Genomic DNA, 20,333 nt, shown 5'->3' with positions numbered 1-20,333 from the left:
ATCAGTTTAATCAACATTGGTATGCATGTTGCCAATTTTTTGCCTTTAAACAAGAATATATGGCAATTGATCAGAAAGAATACGCTTTCTGTGTGACTTTGAAACTCTGCCGTTCCTGCTGCATTTGTGTGGCTGCGATGGATGACTTTCACGACAGGAAATCAGGCCAATTTAAAGTCCAGGCACCAAGCAATTTGAGAAGCACCAGCTTTATGCAGTAATATAATTATTCCCTCCGAGGCTCTTAATTGTATTCATCACACCATGATTTCTGCACAAATTAAGCATGCATTTACTGCTATATATAACTTGCTTTGCAGTTAACATTCTGGAAACAAATTTCAAGGAGATAGAATTTTGGACTTATTCATCCCCTGAAATCACAAGTTCCAAATGTTCCCTATGCTTTAAGGTCACGTTTTCTACCTTCTAGCCTCTAAATAAATGAAATACCAAACTGTTTAAGAGAGAACAAATATCTGGGACTGGATTTTTATATACATATTTTTCATTACCCTAAAAATTTACAGCACTTCAAATTCTAAATATTTCTTGCATGTATGCTGTTTTCCTTAGCTAAATCTAAGTTACGTGTAAAATCATTCAAAATAAAAAACTGTTTGAATATATATTCAACATGAAATGCTAATTACCCATGAAATAGATTGCACACGCTGATGACAAAAGTAAATAACCAAAAATGACCCAATGAATATACATAGATAAACTTCCTATGTTACAACTAAATAGTATATTTTACCCGATATACTCAGAACATGAATTTATATTCGTAAGTCTTCCTAAAAAAATTTAAACCAGAAAAATTAAGCTTCTTTTTGTTATTTCATTTAAAAATCTTAGCTATAGGAACATTGGATTTTTATAGTATTTGCTGCTTATGGCTTTTATTACACTACCTGCCGTTACTCTGCTTTATTTTTACCCATATTAGAAACAGCACTTGCTAATATTTGATAGAGATTACGTATTTCCTCTATTTTGTCTAGATTATAAACTCTGTGAGAGCAGGGCTTTCTCTCTCTCTCGTGTATATATCTAATCTATCTATCTGTACTGCTGTGTTACTAGTGCTCCAATACTGCCTACCAATAGTGAACATTCAATAAATATTTATTGAATGAATGGCTAAGTCACTTTTTCCTGTGTTATTCCTATCTCATTAGATAGATTGTAAACTCCTTGAAGGCAGGAGCTCTAGGGAGACAGCACAGTGATTTGCATTTTGTTAGTCATTCATTCATAAACCTTTGTTGCGCAGCAGCTGTGGACCAGACAGCAAACTAAGAGAGATATATGATCTTTGCATTCATTAACTGCGGTAGTTCAGAGTGTGGGCTTTCAAACAACTTTGCCCTGTTTTAGCTGAATAACAAAATTATTTAAAGTCTCTAATATTCAGTATGTTCATTTGTAAAAGATTAATGACAATTGCTTATAAAATTGCTAGAAATTAGATCCTTTGCACACTGTTGGTAGGAATGAAAAATGACGTAGTCACTATGGAAAGCACTATGGAGATTCCTCAAAAAACTGTAAGTAGAACTACTACATGATCCAGCAATCCCACTTCTGGGTATATATCCAAAAGATTTGAAGTCAGGGTCTCAAAGAGCTGTTAGCACACCCATATTTCTTACAGCACTATTCACAGTAGCTAAGACATGGAAATAATGTAAATGTCCATCAACAGATAAACACATAAAGAAAATATGGTATATCATACAAGAGGATACTGTTCAGTCTTAAAAAAGAATGAAGCTCTGCAATATGCAGTAACATGGATGGACCTAGAGGACATTATGCTAAATGAAATAAGCCAGACATGGAAAGGCAAATACTGCATGCTCCCACTTATATGAACTATCTAAAATAGTCAAATTCATAAAATTGAAGACTGGAATGGTGGTTATCAGGGGCTGAGGGGAGAGGGAAGTGGGGAGTTATTAATCAACAGGCATAGTATTTCAGTTAAGTAAGATGCATAAGCTCTAGTGATCCGCGGTACAGCATTGTATGTGCAGTCAGCAATAATGTATTGTACACTTAAAAGTTTTAAGAGGATAGATCTCAGGTTAAATGTGTTACTGTAATAAAGAAAGATATCATTCCTATGTTGACTTTTACATTTTTCTGAATTAATAAATAATTTTAGAAGCAAAAATAAAGTTAGGATTTAATACAATACTGAAAATATAATGCTGTAAACACATGTCTGGCAGAAAGTAAACACCTAGCAGATGCTAACTGTTACTTCAAATGGATTTTTATCGTCTATATTTTTTGACCTAGTACCTTAACATACTAGGTGAATAATAAATACTTTTGAAAGGTTGACTGATTTCTTTCTGGCTCCCATCATCCAGTCAATTATCCTTAGATGATGGGAATCTGGAAAAGGAAGATGTCCTGATTTTAATTACAGCTCTGAGAGCAGCTATGAAAATGATCTTTGTCAAAGTTGGGGGGCCTGAGCCATAGAGACATGAGAGGGCCCCCAAGGGAAGTGGGGAGCTCAATTTGATGGGTTGACCTATCCTCTAAGGGCCAACAACTACAAACATGTGAAAGATGTTTTGCAAGATGAAATGTCTCTGGGTATTTTCTGGGAGGTTAAAGAATTAGATTAGAGGAAACTTGGTGACCAGAAAAACATTGTTAAGCTTTCTCATTAATGCAAGTGGAAAACCATGAGGGTGATTGTAAAATGAATATAAAAAAAATAGATGAGAGAAAACTCAAAAGAACAGAATAATTGGGTGGTAGGGCTTGCTCCTGGGTGCAGATGAAGTAAAAAAAGTAATCGAATATAAAATTCAGATATCTAAGTGAATAATTATGTCATTTACTAAGAAAGGGAATATAAAATGAAGAGTAAGTATCCTTTGGACACATTTCAAACACATTTTTTAGGCAAAAAAAATATGCTGTATAATTATTGGGCAATATGTTAATTCCCCCTTCCTATTTCCTCACCTAAATTTAGCAAGTTTTCTTCTGCTTGTAAATTTAGTCTGCTCAGTGATCCACAGATTCAAAACGTAAGACTGAAAATATTTAGATATTTTCTCTATTGCTATTGTTATAATAATGAATCTGTAAATTCAATTAATATTTGTATTAATTTGTAGAAAATTCCTATACTGGGGTAGAAGGATCAGGAAGTCCAAATTGTAAAAGTAACATCAAAACAACAAATGACAGAAACCAAACCTTCTTATCTGTAATATGTCATTTTTACATTAATGTTTGAAAGTTGATGATTAGAATAATTGATTTCCTGTATATGCACTTAATTGCAATATTTGCTACCATAATATTGAGCTGAATATTAGGTTAGCATTTTGCAAACTCTTTCATTTGCAGATTGTAAGCTTTTAAATCCTGTGCTCCCATCTGTCAACTTCAAGTCCATCCAGTCTATATCCTTTTTAAGTGGTGTTAACACAACTTCATTACATAGTGATATACACTGTGCAAATGTTAATTATGTATTTGACCTTGTTAATGACAAGGCAATGTTACAATTTTGGTTTGCTTTTAAAAACTACAGATAAGACAAATTATGTAAAAGGATATAGAAAAGAATCATTAATGCAATTAGATCCAAACTCATTTAAATACATAAGCATAAAATGTCCCTAACATGTTATTAATTTACTCAATCTATTTTTAGGGGAAAGCAATAACATTCATGATACATTGTTAATTTTTTTTATTTCATATACTATCATTCTTATGTGCTAATTAAAGAAAAAACTAATATAATAACATGACTGTTTCAAGGTACATCAAAATAATTTTATGTGTTTTACTAAGTAAAATTCAATCTCATATGTATTCTCTTTTTGTGACAAATGATAGTAAGCACAATACTTTGAAATCGATTATTATCAGGGTTGTGTCTTTTAATATTAGAATGTAACAGACAGTAAATTCTGCGCACTTCTGGATTTATGCTACCCACCTGTCTTGTCATATAATAATTGACATAGTGATAAAGTAGGAGGAATCGGAGAGAGAGAGAACTAGGAACTGCTAGGTAGCAATTTTCCCAGTAAAAAAAGAAATCAACCGGAATAGATTCACTGGTATTTTATGTGCCTTCTCCTTCCAATAGGATCACATTTTCTGAAAATCATATCTGCATAGATAGTAAAATCCAGGGCTACTAAAGTCACTAAGCTCCAGACTTCTCGAATGACTGACAAAGATAAAGAGCAAACAAATAGACAAAAGAGTCTAAAGGAATCAGTTGTCTGCAACAGGAAAGAGAGAATGAATACAAAACAAAAAACATTCTACGGAAGTGTCAAGAGAGAAGAAATTACTGTCAGAGTGTAAACTGCATACAAGGAGCATTTATTGTCATGAATATTCATGCCACTTGTGTTCCACATGCAAGGAAACCTTAGCAAGAGCTCCTCGAGACTTCACAGCATTGTAACTAACAAGGTGGGTCCTGAGCGCCTTAAGCAAAAACTAAATTTGCTCTGAGGGAAGAGAAGGGTTGGGGAAGAAAGACCAATTTGTTTTTGCCAAGTGACACACAGCAGTGTGCACTGTTTTCTAGTCATGGGACTTTTGATGGGACAATTCATTGGGCCTTTTGCATTCCAGGTTCACTGAAGAAAGAGCTCGTGCTTGAGTGACAGGCGGAGTCCCGAGTGAGCTGGTATCAGCTGTATTACTCTTAAACTCAGCGCCACAAGTTAGGCTAGAAACGCATTTGTAACAATTTTAAAACAATTAATTCACAACACCTCCCTGAAGACGACTTGCTTTGACTTCTGCTATATATTTCAGCAAGCAGGTAGTGAAAGTGTAAATAAAAGAAACCCAGATAAAATGATTCAGAGGAATAACAACATAAACAAGCAATATTTGAGTCTAAATCTTCTTTATAGTTTGACAATTTGTTGATTGGGAAATCAATTTCCTATTTTTCTTTATTATGCGCAAAACAGACACTAGTTTCTTTTATTTTTATATGATTTTTATATTTTTTGATATGAAGAGATACTTTTGTATTTTAAAAATAATAGCTGCTTTAATTCTAAGTTATGTTAGTTTGTAAAATTACTGAGTAATGTTTGGTTGTTTATGAAAAGGATAAACGCTAAACTTTGTGGTTTTGAGAATATACCATAAATGTGCAGAAAACATGGTTTGTTTCAGCTATTCTTTTACACCTTTAGAAATAATGTCAATATATCTTAGGACTTTTATAATCTGTATAGACAAGTTTTAATTACACATAGAGTAAAGGCGTAAATCATGAACGTAAAGATTATTCATTCAAGAAAGAGAAAGTTTTCATCTTAGGAGCCAGCACTGTATTAGGAGCTGAGAATAGAGTCATAAATAAAATGCATATCCTGCATTTGGGAATCTCACATCAGCTTGATACCTAAACATAACACAACATATTTCTGGCTTTGCTAAGTTGAATGAAACATACCTTCTACAAAATTGGCAAAAACTTTTATTGATGGCAGGGAGAGAGATTCTGTACATATACAGGGTAGAAGGGTTAAACCTTTTAAAAGAAAACTGCAACCCCATAAAGATGATGCATTATAAACACACTTTGATGTGAGGTACAGAAATCACATTAGAGCCATAACACTGGAGATTTGGGAGTTGAAGTACCAAAGTACCATAATTAAAAAAAAAGATACATATGGTACAGCATTATATGTGGTTCTTACTCTGAATTTTAGATTTTGTACTTTAGAAGATTATAATACTAAGCATAATATTTAAAAAAATACAGATGTGCATGCAATCATCTACTTTTTATTGGAGATTTGAACCTCTACATTGGCAAGGATGCCAAGGAGTTGGAAGTTAAGTAGCTGGCAAGGGACAATCAATCTGGAAGCATTATCTTAAAAACATGCCCAACTCACAACAGACTGAGAGCCTTGCCTTCTGCCAGCACTCCAAGCTTTTCCCTCTGTTTGATACTCAAATTATTGACTGGGTCATCAACTGGTGAATAGTCTGCATATTATGTACAGTCACTCTCACTCTTCTATAATACAATTACTTGTCTCGTCCTCCAGACCGTTGGCAAAGACAGGTTACAAACATTTTTAGTATTGGAATTGGAACAGAAAGGAAGAGAAATGAAAAATGAAGAGAAAACAAAGAAATAGATGAGAGAACGTTAAAAAAACAAAAATAGAAGACAGGAGATTGAGTTAAAATGCTCAGGATGGCTTGGTGTTGAGTAATCTTTAATAGGATCATGATTTAAGGATAGTGAACATGGAAATGTGGGTTTTAAAAGGAAGAGAGATTTATGCCATGCACAGGGAAAGATGTGGGCTCCGTTGGTTCACTGCAACCTAACCTCACAAAAAATCAAAATGAACAATCAAAAACTACATATATATGCTTGCCATGTATACTTACTATATATATTCTCCAAAATGAAAGCATTTCCAATTGTACTATTAATTTTTGCTCCCTCAAAAGGTGTAAAATAATGGCAAGAGCATGAATGTTGGAATCAGAAAATTTGGCTGTCTGTCTTGTAATCGGATATTATGATACTGATAAGATTACTTAACTTCCCCAAGTCTTTTTCCTCCACAGTCTATTGGGGATTAAATTCCCTTGTTTAACTTTATAAGTTTTCCCTGAAATTTCTTTGTAAACTGGGAATCTGGATGCTCCCAGTGTTGTGTATACAAGTGGTCTGTAAGCTCTAACACGCTTTATAGCTGCTCGGTATGGTGATGAGAATATGCTTTACAAAATGTTGATTTGCCTCAGCTTAATTGTGCCCCATCCTTATAAATTATTAATTAACTGTAGTTTTTATTTTTCATGCATAAAAAGTAAAGAGCATTAGGCACTATACATTTTCTATCTTAATTTCTTCTCAACATCTTTCTACCTACGGCAGAAATATACGTGGGAGAAAAAAAATCACCCCTTCATGAGCACTGGTGCTTTGTTCTTCTGAAATAATTTATTTTAAAGAGGATTTACAAAATTAACAGTGAAGACAGAAAGGTATTGAGTTATTCTTTATCATATAATCACTCATAGAAGTTTGATTCAGGCTACAGCCATACGAAATATCTAACTTTATTCAATGCTCTCAGCAAAAAATATTTTTAAAGGTCAAGCTGGTTCATGTCACTAAGTGATAGAAATCTTCATGAATTAGATCCCAGTCTTTTGTTACACCTAAAAGAGAAGAAGAACTCCTAGAGAGACATTCCTGAAAAAAAGTCAAATTTCTCTAAGAGCATAAAAGGAAAAAAATCTTAACAGAAATTTAAGGATTTCTCAAAATATCATTGACAATATGAAGGGAAATCTTCTTTATTGTTTTTGTTGTTTCAGTTTAAAAGAAATAATACCTTTAGAAGGATTTACTACTTATTGAGATTTGGAAACTTTTTTTAGTGACCAAATATTTTAAGGAAAGGGACATTTCCTGGAGGGGGGGCGGGGGGTGAATTGATTTAAACATTTTCTATACAGTAATCAAGAAATACGTATCAATAATTTTAAATAAATTCACCGTTTACCCTAGGTATATTAAGAAAATGATTTAGAGGGCCAGCTCCAGTGGCCTAGTGGTTAAGTTCAGCATGCTCTGCTTCTGCAGCCCAGGTTTGGTTCCCGGGCATAAACGTACACCCCTCATCAGTGGCTGTGTTGTGATGGTGGCTCACATACAAAAAGAGGAAGATTGGCAGTATATGTTAGCTCAGGACAAATCTTCCTTAGCAAAAAACAAAAGAAAGAAAGAAAAGGATTTAGAATTATGAAGGGGAATAAACTACATGTACTGAGGTGGTATTTTTAATAGGAAAATTTGCCTATAATACATATGTCCATCACCATCTTGTCTTCAAAAAATTTAGGATAGGGAAAAATGTTTCCAAATCTGTATAATTAATAGAGGCAAAATATAAACTATTTGTAATATAAAAATTTTCCTATTGTAGCACGAAAGACTAGAAAGATATACACCAATATAATAACAAGGTTCTGTTTGAATGAGAGCATCATGTGTAATGGATAATTTAAATGTTCTTGTTTATGCTTTTGCACATTTTTAAGACTTCCCATATTTACAAATCCAATATTTTTCATTGAATGCTTAACAAATGCCTAGCAAGGTGTTGGACACTTCGGCTAAAATGGTGGAAAGGGAGCTAATTATATTTGGTAAAATAGTTTACCATTATTAAATATATTAAGAATTCTCTATAGATGTAACTAAAATCTAGTTTGTATTTTAAAGGTGAGTGTATCTGTTGCTGTTATGTTTCCTGCAATAATTGATCTCAACTCAATTAATTGTGACATAGTCTAGCACTTTTTTAAAGCATGATTGATGTAAAGATTTAGGAATGACCTCCCATTTCTAGAGTTTTATTGTTATGAAGTAAGTGAGAACGATCCTCAAAATGTATAGAAATTTGGGGGGCTGGCCCCGTGGCCGAGTGGTTAAGTTCGCGCGCTCCGCTGCAGGCGGCCCAGTGTTTCGTTAGTTCGAATCCTGGGCGCGGACATGGCACTGCTCATCAGACCACGCTGAGGCAGCGTCCCACATGCCACAACTAGAAGAACCCACAACGAAGAATACACAACTATGTACCGGGGGGCTTTGGGGAGAAAAAAGGAAAAAAATAAAATCTTTAAAAAAAAAAAAAATGTATAGAAATTTGGTATTACTGAAAGCAACACAGGTGAAATAAATGTTTTGGGTTTTTTTGCTTTGTTTTGTTTTGTTGTTTGTTTAGTTTTAAGAACCTATGTTAAGGCTTTAGGAGAAGCTGAGAGTTAGCAATTTTAAAAACTCCTTCTTTATTATTTTGGTAAGTTAAATTTTATATTTCTATTGTAATAAAAGATGCATCCATTTAAATCAGCCTTCTTTTGTGATGAACGATTTAGTTCTGTGCAATAATCTGAACCTAGCAAGCACACATATAAGGACTATTATACATTTTCCCTACTTGCCTCATTAGACTCAGCGTACAAAAGAGATCAATGACTTGGCTGAATTGACAAAATATGCATTTTCCCTTTTGCTGATGCGCTAAGACAGGTAGAGAATATTGCTTTCTTTTTTTTTTCATTCCTCTAAAGCATTTCAACTTTCATTTCTGTAAGTGTTATCACATTCGACGACTTCAACACACTCTCCATTTCACTAGCAATCTGTTAGCGATCTGCTCCTTTCATCTCTCCACAGATTTGTCCTAATGAAATCATTATGGCTGAACTGTTGTTTTTCAACCGCCTTTATTCCATCTCTATATGATAATAATGATCTCATTTTATTTTCAGAAACACTGACAGCCTTAGTTTTGAGTCATTATTCTTATGTTTCTTAAAAGAAAAATAATTGATTCTATAACTGTTTTTGTTTTGTGTGTTTATTGAAGGTGAATACAAGACAGCAACACTGCATTTATTCTGAAAGATGGTAAAATAGAATGGTTAGTAGATGCCTCTGGATTCAGAATGAGCTGAATTCAAATCTCCCTGCTACTTAGAGCTATGTGATCTTAAACATGTAGCTTATTGCATTCTGCTAATTCATAGGTTTGCTATGAGTATTAAATAAGTAAATGCATATAGAATAATTAGCTTGGTCCCCAGTACGTAGATGCCAAACTAAATACTTTACAAGAAGAGAGTCTACTCATTTTTTTTTTTTTAAAGATTTTATTTTTTCCTTTTTCTCCCCAAAGCCCCCCGGTACATAGTTGTGTATTCTTCGTTGTGGGTTCTTCTAGTTGTGGCATGTGGGACGCTGCCTCAGCGTGGTCTGATGAGCAGTGCCATGTCCGCGCCCAGGATTCGAACTAACGAAACACTGGGCCGCCTGCAGCGGAGCGCGCGAACTTAACCACTCTGCCACGGGGCCAGCCCCAAGAGAGTCTACTCTTATGACTCAAAGTCTTTGTTATAGATGAATGCATTTAAGCCATGCTCCGGATCTGTATACCTGGTATGTACCTAGTATAGGGACACTTATGCAGTTTGACACGTCTTTAGATCTGTCAATATCAACTTACTCTTTTTTTCTATCATCTGCCATATGCTTAACTATAACAGACTTCTAATCTGTTGCCATTGATCTTTAGTAAACTTAAAAACAGATAATCACATTTACATAATTGATATTTTAAATAAATGTTAATACTATGTTGAATATGAGCTTGAGGATCTGGTTTAAGGATGCAGGCATCAGGATGTTCATTAACTCTGTTTATGTAAATCTGATTTTTTTCTCTCCATAACCCCTCCCAATTTTCTAATGCTCCTTTGTAATCTCTCCCTCCCACCCATCGCCAGCCTACCTCACTCCCATTCCCCAATCATTCATTGATAGGTTTGTTTGCGTTTTCTGGACTTTTATATAAATGGAATCATACAATGTGTACCAATGATTTGTCTGACTTATTTTGTATAATTATTTTGAGATTCATCCATGTATGATGATATATCAATAGTTCCTTTTATGACTAAAAAGTATTCCTCTGTGGGCTATAACATAATTTATTTATACGTTCAAGATTTGGGTTTTTTCCAGTTTTTGGCCATTGCAAGCAAGGCTGCTATGAACATTTGTGTACTGGTCTTTTGTGTAAATATTTGCTTTCATTTCATATAGAGAATGGCTGGAAATGGAATGACTGGATTATATAGTAATTCTTAAGAAACTATCAGACTGTTTCCACAGTGGTTATACCATTTTACATTCCCTCCAGAGGTATATGAGAATAGTTTGTGTAGAATTGGTAATATTTCTTTCTTAAATGTTTGGTAGAATTTACCAATGAAGCCTGCTGGTCATGGAGTTTTCTTTACGGAAAGGGTTTTAACTACATATACAGTTCTTTAATGCTTAAAGACCTGTTCAGGTAGTATATTTCTCCTTGAATGAACTTTGGTAGTGTGTGTCTCTTAGGGATTTGTCCTTTTCGTATAATTTCATAGAGTTGTTGATATTTTCTTATTACCCTTTTAATACCTGAGTCACTTCTCTCATTTCTTATATTGGTAATTTGTGACTATTCTCTCTCTCTCTCTCTTTTTTTTTTTTTTGGTGAGGAAGATTGGCCCTGAGCTAACATCTGTTGCCAATCTTCGTCTTTTTGCTTGAGGAAGATTGTCACTGAGCTAACATCTGTGCCAGTCTTTCTCTATTTTATGTGGGATGCTGCCACAGCATGGTTTGATGAGCAGTGCTAGGTCTGTGCCCTGGATCCGAACCTGTGAACCCTGGGCTGCTGAAGCAGAGTATGAGAACTTAATGACTACATTACCAGGCTAGCCCCATTTTTCTCTTTTTTTGAGGACCAATCTGACTAGAGGTTAATCAATTTTATTGGTCTTCTACAATAACCAGCTTTGATTTCATTGATTTTTTTTCCTGTTTTTCTGTTTTCTGTTTCATTGATTTTTACTCTGAGCTTTATTTTTTCTTTTGTCAATTTATTTTAGATTTATTTTGTTCTTTTTTTCTTGTTTCTTAAAGTGGAAACTGAGATCACTGAATTGAGACATTTTGTTTTCTAACACAAGCATTTAGTGCAATAAATTTGCCCCTTAGTAGTACTTAGCATCATCCTACAAATTTTGATATATTTTTTCATTTTCAGTCAGTTCAAGATACTTTCTAATTTATTCTTTGATTTCTTTTTAAAATTTCTTCTTTTACCAGTGTGTTGTTTATAAGTGTTTTTTTTTTTTGTCTGTTTTTTTTTAGTATCCACATATTTAGGGATTTTCAGATACTTTTCTCTGCTGTCTTCCTGCTTGCTCTACTCTGTTCCCAATTACATTGTTTACAACGAGATATCTGCTGTCATCCTTATCTTTGTTCCTCTTCATGTAACATGTATTTTGTTTTCTGTTTACTTTTAATTATTTTTCACTGGTTTGGAGCAATTTTATTATGATGCACATTTATTTTTTTCATGTTTCTGGTGCTTGTGGTTCGTTGAGCTTCTTGGATCAGTGTGTTAATTTTTTCTGCAAATTGCAAAATTTTAGACATTATTCTTTCAAATATTTTTCTGTTCCCTCTCTCCCCTCCTTTTGGTATTGACAATTTTACATACAGTGGACTGCTTAATGATGTTCCACAGCTTACTGATGCTCTTTTCTTTATTTATTTTAATTTTATTTTTTTCTCTGTGTTTTAGTTTGGGTAATCTCTATTGCTGTGTATTCAAGTTCACTACCCTTTATTGTGCTATGTCTAATCTGCCATCAATCTTATTTATTGTACTTTTCAGTCCACACAGTGCAGTTTTTCTCTCTAGAAGTTTTACTTGTGTCTTTTCATATCTTCCATCTTAATTTTTGAACATATGGAGTGCATAATGATTGTTTTAATGCCCTTGTCTATTAAGTCTATTATCTGTGTCAGTTCGGAGTTGATTATGACTGACTGATTTGTCTCTTCATTAATGGTTTGTATTTTCCTACCTCTTTGCAATCTTGGTGCTATTTAATTAGAAAGAAATCATTGTCAATTTCACCTTGGTAGGTGATGTATATGTTTTTCTATGCTAGATCCTTTTGTGTTCCTGTAAATATTCTTTAGCATTATACTGGGTCATAGTTAAGTTACATGGAAACAGGTTGATTATTTTGGGTCTTGCATTTGAGATTTGTTAGGTAGGACAAGAGCAGTACTTACTCTATGCTAATTTCTCATTATGGAGACAAAACTATTTGGAGTACTGGCAATGCTGTTGGGAAAAGGCATTATTCCTAGCCTTGGGTGACTGCTGTGGACCGTTTCCTCTAATTGCAGATGATTGTTTCCTTGGCTTTAGGCAGTTTAGTTAAACACATGCGCTGAATAGAACTCAGTGGGATACTCAAGGAGAATGTTCTGCAGCCACATTTCTATCTTTGCACTGTTGCCTCCTCTCTGATTTTCTGTCCCGAACCTCTAGCCACCTTGTTCATCTCAGATCTCAACTCCATTTTCTCAACTCAAACAGCCCACTGGTTCCATCTGGGTTCCCTCTTCCTGCTCCTTAGCATGGAAATTCTTCCAAGGCACTAGGCAGGAGCAATTATAGCATTCAATTGGCTTATTTCCGATCTCCTAGGGGTCATTTCCATAAGTGTGTTCAAAACCATTGTTTTGTATATTTTATCCATTCTTTTGGTTGTTCCCAGTGGGAAATTAAATCCAGTTTCTGTTATTCCATCTTCTACACCTAGATTTGAATCTGTTGTTTGTTTGCTGGTTTGTTTGTTTGTTTGTTGCATTTGAAATCAGAACAAGTGGAGTTTCGTTATACTTCAGTTGTGGGGCATTTGTATATGTTACACATTTAGGATCTTCTAGAAATATTGTAGGCATTAGACTGTTTTTTGTTGCTTGAAATGTGGGCCATACTTATATTTTAATCTTCTGCTGGTTTATTTTTATAAATTAATGAATAAATGTAAAATAAGATGTTGATTTTATTAGGAAACTTTAAATTACCCACAGAATATAAATAGAGTTGGAATTTTTAAAAATTAGCTTTCTCAAGTATATCATAAAAAACTCTGAATGTGGAATTTTAATGTATTAAACATCCAGAAAAATTAGAAACTTATGATTTGTGGTTTTTCTAATGACCTAAATATATTAAATGACATAAAAAATTTATACATAACTTACAAAATATTCCATTTCTATCCAGAAATTTGATATTAGCCATTGAAAAAATAATCCTCAAGTAAATATAGAAAATACCTGATACCAGTTGAGTTACTAATATTAAACGTTCTCATTATTTGATGCAGGAAAAAAATAGTCTCTGGAACTTAAGTTTAGAGACAATGATGAGAAATCCATAAACAGTGAACACAAAGTGAAAAATAGTCCTTACCCAATAAGTATTTTTTTAAACATAGATAAAGCTGTAATTATAATATTTTAAAATAAAGAAGAAAGTATTAGGGAATATATGTTACCATATCCTCAAAAAACTAATGGCCTTTTCACCAAGAAAAAAAATCTTTTAGACATATTATCCATTTTTATTCTATTTGCTCATTCTAAAAAACGAGTATTCATCTGTATTTCTTTAACAATGTTATTTTAGAAGAGCACAGATGATGTTTGTCACTCTAAATTTTTCAAGCCAAGAAGTAGTCTACTTAAAACTGGCTTCAGTTTTCTTTTCTGTTGTATATTTTTACTACATTTTCATAGTATGTTCTGCTTAAAATACAAACACACAGATGGCAATATAGTGTTACCAGCCATAAGGCTGAAGTATGTTTGTGTGTGTTGGTTGGAAAATACCTATAAAATGAAGTTCTTGTAGACGCTAAACAAAATCCACTCTCTCTAGATTTTTTACAATATAGCTACATATGGAGTATTTTAATGACCACAATATATGCTTCTAAAATTAGGATTGTTTACTTCAGTGAAAAATTATATGGCCTTTGGAGACCAAACCCAAGTTGCCTCCAATTTTTCAGCAAGATGAAAGAGAAGATTTTTACAAACTATAACCTAAGGAAATGAAAAGAAAAAAGGAAAAGGTTTTGGAATTGAAGCTGTTTGACATAACCTGATATATATTAAAATATTTGGTATTGTTCATGCCAATGTAGTTAATGTGGTGACTTTTAGGCAGATACTTATATTTTAAAAGAAACCCATTTTCTTTGACCTAATAAAAAAGAAACCTTTAAAAAAATTGACTGGCTTATTTTATTCCTTCCTTTCAGGTTCAATATTAATTATTATCATGTAAACAGAGAGAGTTCTCCTGAAGAAGCTATTTTTGTTCTTAAAATAGAAAATTAATTAATTTAAACATTTTTGGTTGCAAGATTCCAAACATCTGTTTCAAAATGGTTTAATTCAAAGAGGAAACAGGAGAGACAACTATACCATATGAAAGACATCATTAACTTCCAGAGAAATCTATCAGTATAAAATGTGCCCTCCTTTAAAGTATTGGTAAATGAGACATAGATAGATAATTGATTCAATGGCTGAGAGAGCACTAAACTGAGAAATTCAGTGGAAATAGATTCAGTCATTATAGATATAATACTGAAAAATGGAGAAAAAGTCAAATCAGTCAGGTTTACTAAAAATATTGCTATTGATTTGCATTTAAAAATCTTATTGTTTGGTGTGGTACTCACAAAAATTATAAAAGTGAACTTTTTTTTTTATTCAAACATTTCTCTTGGTCTCAAGAACAGTGTTAAATAGTCATCAAGATTTTAACCATGGTTTCAATTTCTTTGATTATATCAATTATGTCTCTATGATTAGGGTCAAGTTTCCTCCTAGAAGTGGGAAATTATTTACTTCTTTATAATTAACTCCTTCCTTGTTTTTCTACTTTAGCTCAGAATTAGTTGTATACAATACTTTGCATTTTAGCTTGTTTCCAGTAACTAAAAGTAGTCAATATATAAATAACTAGGTGTATTTTAGAACAAAAAATAAATTCTATTTTGATGGAGTCAGTGGATAATTGCTTAATTTTGTCTGGAGGTAATCACTCTTTATTCAAATGCATGTTTCTTTCAAGTTAATTTTTATGGATTATATTAATCTTTGGGAGTTTGGAAAAAGTACATATTAAACCTCCTAATTGCTATTTCTCCCACAGATTTTTTTCTCTTAAGCTCCATAATTGACTCTGAAAATTAGCTTGCAATTTGAACAATATATTGCCATTGAATTGCAACTCAATGATAAATGCTAATTGGTAACAAAAGCCAAAATCGAAAGTCATAAATTTGTTTTTGCTTAGTTTGTCTTATCTATGACCTCTCAGAATCAGAGAAGTGGATGCGACATATCATCATTCTACTGCTTTGTGGTTTTTTTGTTGCCTTATGTCACTTCTCAGACTCAAGCAATTCAATCAAACTCCAGAAACAGACAGTCAAAGGGCACAAAATGAAGTAACAGCCTTACACATAAGTGAAATAGAAAGTCTTGTATGTGAAATGATTTGAAGAACACTTAGGATTTTCCTCTACAGCTCTTGAAATTCTACTGTTAGGCAATCATTGCTTTGGGTGAATCATTGTATCTCCCCAACCTCCTCCCCTAGGACTTCCCCTATAGGACTCCGCTCAATGGAATTGATTTCACTTTATAATGAGTTCGTTTATTATGCTATTTTCTTTGTGACAAAAGAAAGCAAGAAAACATGGTAAGTCTAGAGTCATAAGAAGGAAAACAAAGCTGGTACTGATAACTGGAAAGAATAAGCAAATTTTGCTTTTCCTAATTTTGTGAAACCACTCCTTTATATGACTTCAGTTTGGATTATTATCTTTTTCCACTTTGATGCTGTAAAACTGAAATTAACTTATGGAGGCAATGCGGCAGTAAAGAAAGGCAGAAATCCTGTGCAAAAGGGGAGGACATCTCCTTCTCTGAAGCTAGTGAACAGTCCTCAACTCTTTGTACCTTCCTTAATCCTAACCCAAAGGGAAAAACAGACTCCATAAGTTAATATAGTTCTTTAACTTGGAGTATGTAAAATAACCTCAAATTAACCATTTATCCTCATAAATACATCTTTTCTCTTTTAAATAAGCCTATGCATTATTATTTTTATCATGGCCATCTTCATTATTATTAGCGAATTTTGTATCCATTTTTGGGACTACACTCCTTGATCCATCGGCCTCTGTGCTGATCCACAGAGGCAGGCCGCCTCTCTGACAATGACCGTAACCCTCATAATACCCTTAGCCAATTGTGCAGGAAGTCATTCCCTCCCGATTTCTGCAATGAGCAACTTATTCCCTAAAGTGTGAGATTTGATTACCTTTTCTCAGCATGCATTCAGATAAATGTTATTATTGGTCATAAAATTATCCAGCCCAGTGACCTATGGTGACAGTGAATTTCACAAGGTGACTGCCTGCTGAGTGAAGCATCTCCTTTTATTTGTTCTAAATATTTTATATAATTGAGCTTAAAAATAAAGGGAGTAACTTCAGATGTTTAAATACAGTGACACTGGCATTGTAGGTTGGCAAGATTTTGGCATATATCTCTCATTTTCCTTCATTCAGTAGCATGGTCAAATTTAGCAAATAAAAAGGTAGGATTACCAGTTAAATTTGAGTTTGTGATAAAAAATTATTTTAGTATGTTTCATGTAATATTTTGGATATGTTTGTAATAAAATTTGAAATGTGTTTTTTTCTGAAAGTCAAAGTTAACTAAGTTGTCTTTATCTAAATCATTGATTCAGTTAACTTTTTGTTAACCATATATACAAAGAAATATTACAATTTGTCTAAAATTCTCCTCTGAATTACTCTGAAGATAGCTAGGGTGGAATTTTTGCTAGAAATATGTTAAATTCAAACCCCAAATCTGTTTCTTAAAAAAAAGAAGAGAATGGGGAAGAGCAAGTCAAATAAAATTTCTTTTAATAGATTCTTTTAGGCAGACACTGAAACACTAGCTCTGAATAAAAATCTCCTCTTCCTTTTTCTCCCCTCTTGGAACTATTCTCATGCATGGATTTGTATGTAAAATTCATAAATGACTATTGAACTGTACCTTGTTGCATCACTGAATCTAGATTTAACTGTCGCCTGAATACGATTGTCACCACAGGGAAATCTCTGCAGCCCTGGAAAGGTCAGGAGAGCACCTGCCCAGAAGTTAGTGCATTGTGATTCTCTAGGCTGTACCCTTGGCTGGTAGAGATTATCCATGGAGAAAAACACTAATATATACTCTCTGAGGAAGTTGCTAAGCAAGGCAGCTCGCTTGGTAGGCAGTCTGCTAGCAGTGAAAAAACTAGTATGCAAACATTTCTGCCCTCAACAGAAAAAGATGGAAATTTTATTCTGCTTGAGCAAAATTCTGTAAGCAGAGCACTTGAGGTGGTGGAATTCCAGGCATACCCATGTGGGAGAAAATGTGTTTCAATATTTGACCATAAATCCTTTCGAAACATGGCTAGAGAGCCTTCTATAGTGACTGCCAGACTGTCATAACTGTCCATGGCATTGTCAGTGTAAATAAGAAAGTCACTACAGAGCCTCTTTGGAACATGGCATTGCAGATGCTCTTTAGATTCTCTAGAGAAATTCAGATGCCTCAGTGTAATTTTTGTTGGGTGTGTTCCCCCTGTCAACTTCAGCTATAACAAGAAAACAATAACTACTCTGAGCAGAGGATGTCGAGTACTTCATAAGCATGCAACATAGTGATTCCCAGTCCTGACTCAAAGTTAGACCCAAGGGAAAGGCACATCTTTTGTGTGACACTCAGGAATCCTATTTTGCTTTGAATCTATAGAATTCTATTTTAGAATGAAAAAAATAGCTATAAAAATGAACAATGTATCATGCATATAGTGGTGGATGTTGTTGGAAGGAGAGTAAAAGCAGACTAGCACCACTGCTATCAGTGTAGCTGATGGTATGAAGAGGTTCATGAGCATATGATACTGTATGCACCTGTGTGCAAAAGATTTTAAACAATCATTCTTCTCTTCTATAGGAGGTCACAATCTAAAACCAGAGAGTGGGGAACTGGACCTTCAAAAGAGGGCCTTAGAAATAGACAACTAAATATCTCAAAAGTTTCAGCACAAAGAAGGAAGGCAAAAAATCTGCTTGGACGTATTTTCACTTTCTTTAGGAGACATAATCAATTATGATAGCTATAGCTACTGTTTATTAAGGGCATACTGTGAGCTTTATACACACTATCTCTATTGTTCCTGTCATTGTTAGAGTTAACACAGATGGAGCTGAAGTATTGGATTGTTATTCCCATCTTACAAGTGGGTGTCTTGTTTGAGTTCACACATTACATCATAGGATCAAGAGCAAAAGAAACACTGGAGTAACAAAAATGAACTAAACTAAACTAAATAAAAAACATGTTTTTTCTACTATACCTTCTAACCAGTGGCTCTGGACAGGGGAAGATTTTGCCCCTCAAAGCCAATTTGGCAATGTCTGGAGATATTTTTTGTTGCCACAACTCTGGGAGAGGAGAGGGGAGAGTGTTTGGTATCTAGTGGGTAGAGGGAAGGATGCTGCCAAACATCCTACAAAACACAGAAAAGTCCCTACTACAAAAATCATCTGGTCTAGGTGCCGAGGTTGAGCAACAGTGATTTAGAAAAAACTTGCTGCTAAGCTGTTTTGGTACCTGTGTTAGTTTTATCTTTTAAAAAAGAAAATTCTCTGCTATACTCCAGAACTGCTTAGGTAATGGACCACAGAGACTAAGAACTCAAATATTCTTGCTATTGCAACAACAAGATGTGTACATTTGGGTGTATCTTCCCAAGGTACAGGTTTGGTCCTGTTGTAATTCAACCATTTTTACGATCCTGTTGCTTTCTCCAAGGAAACAGTTGAATTATAATAAATAAAATTGTTGTGATTCTAATAGTCATCCTAATCAAGTCAGACACACACACACACGCACACGCACACACACACGCATGCACAACTTATCCCTTTCCCAAACTTGGAGCCTTCAGTATCATTCTAGTACCTAGACTCAAATCATATATCTATTCATCCTATCCCTCAGGCATGAACCTTACTCTCACCAGTCTTGTTTTAGAGACTTATTATGTCTTACTTGTGCTTTTTCAAAAGCCTCTCCTTTTATCCAGTCTGGTCTGTGCACACAAAATCTTGAATATGTCATTCTCTGGTTTAACAAAACAAGCAAACAAAAGCAATTTGTCTCTAGATTTGTTCTAGTTACAAGTAACACAAGACCCAACACAGTAGTGGCTAAAGCAGTTCGAGCTCTGTTCTCTGAAGTTCACAGGGATCCAGACTACTTCCAGATCACTATTTCATCATCTCTACAGTAAAACCTCTGTCTCGTGGTCCAAGATGGATAGTACAGATCCAGATTTCTGATCCATGTACAGGCAACAAGGAGGAGGAAAGAGCAAAGAACATAGTCCTTTCTTTGAGGACACTTCCTGGAATTTGCACACAGAACTTCTGTCTTTCTTTGAAAATAGCTTAGTCATATGATGGCACCCAGCAGCAAGGGGATCTAGGAAATGTGATTTTTATTTAGGGTAGCCAAACTACAGGGCTTCAGTTGCTAAAGAAGAAAAAGAGCCATGGATAAGGGAAGACAGCCATCAGTCTGCCACACAAACAAAAAAGCAATTCCCCATTGACAAGAGAATAAGTATCAAATTATTTGACATGACAATTGAGGCTTCTAAAGTAAGCCTCACTTTAGCTTTTCAGCCTCCTTTTCTACAGTTCACAATCTCCACCAACGTCAAACCTTCTTTAAACATACCATCATT

The sequence above is a fragment of the Equus asinus genome, chromosome 11, assembly GCF_041296235.1.
Source record: "Equus asinus isolate D_3611 breed Donkey chromosome 11, EquAss-T2T_v2, whole genome shotgun sequence".
In the NCBI taxonomy this organism is placed as follows: domain Eukaryota; kingdom Metazoa; phylum Chordata; class Mammalia; order Perissodactyla; family Equidae; genus Equus; species Equus asinus.
Note: the sequence above shows the minus strand (reverse complement) of the source record.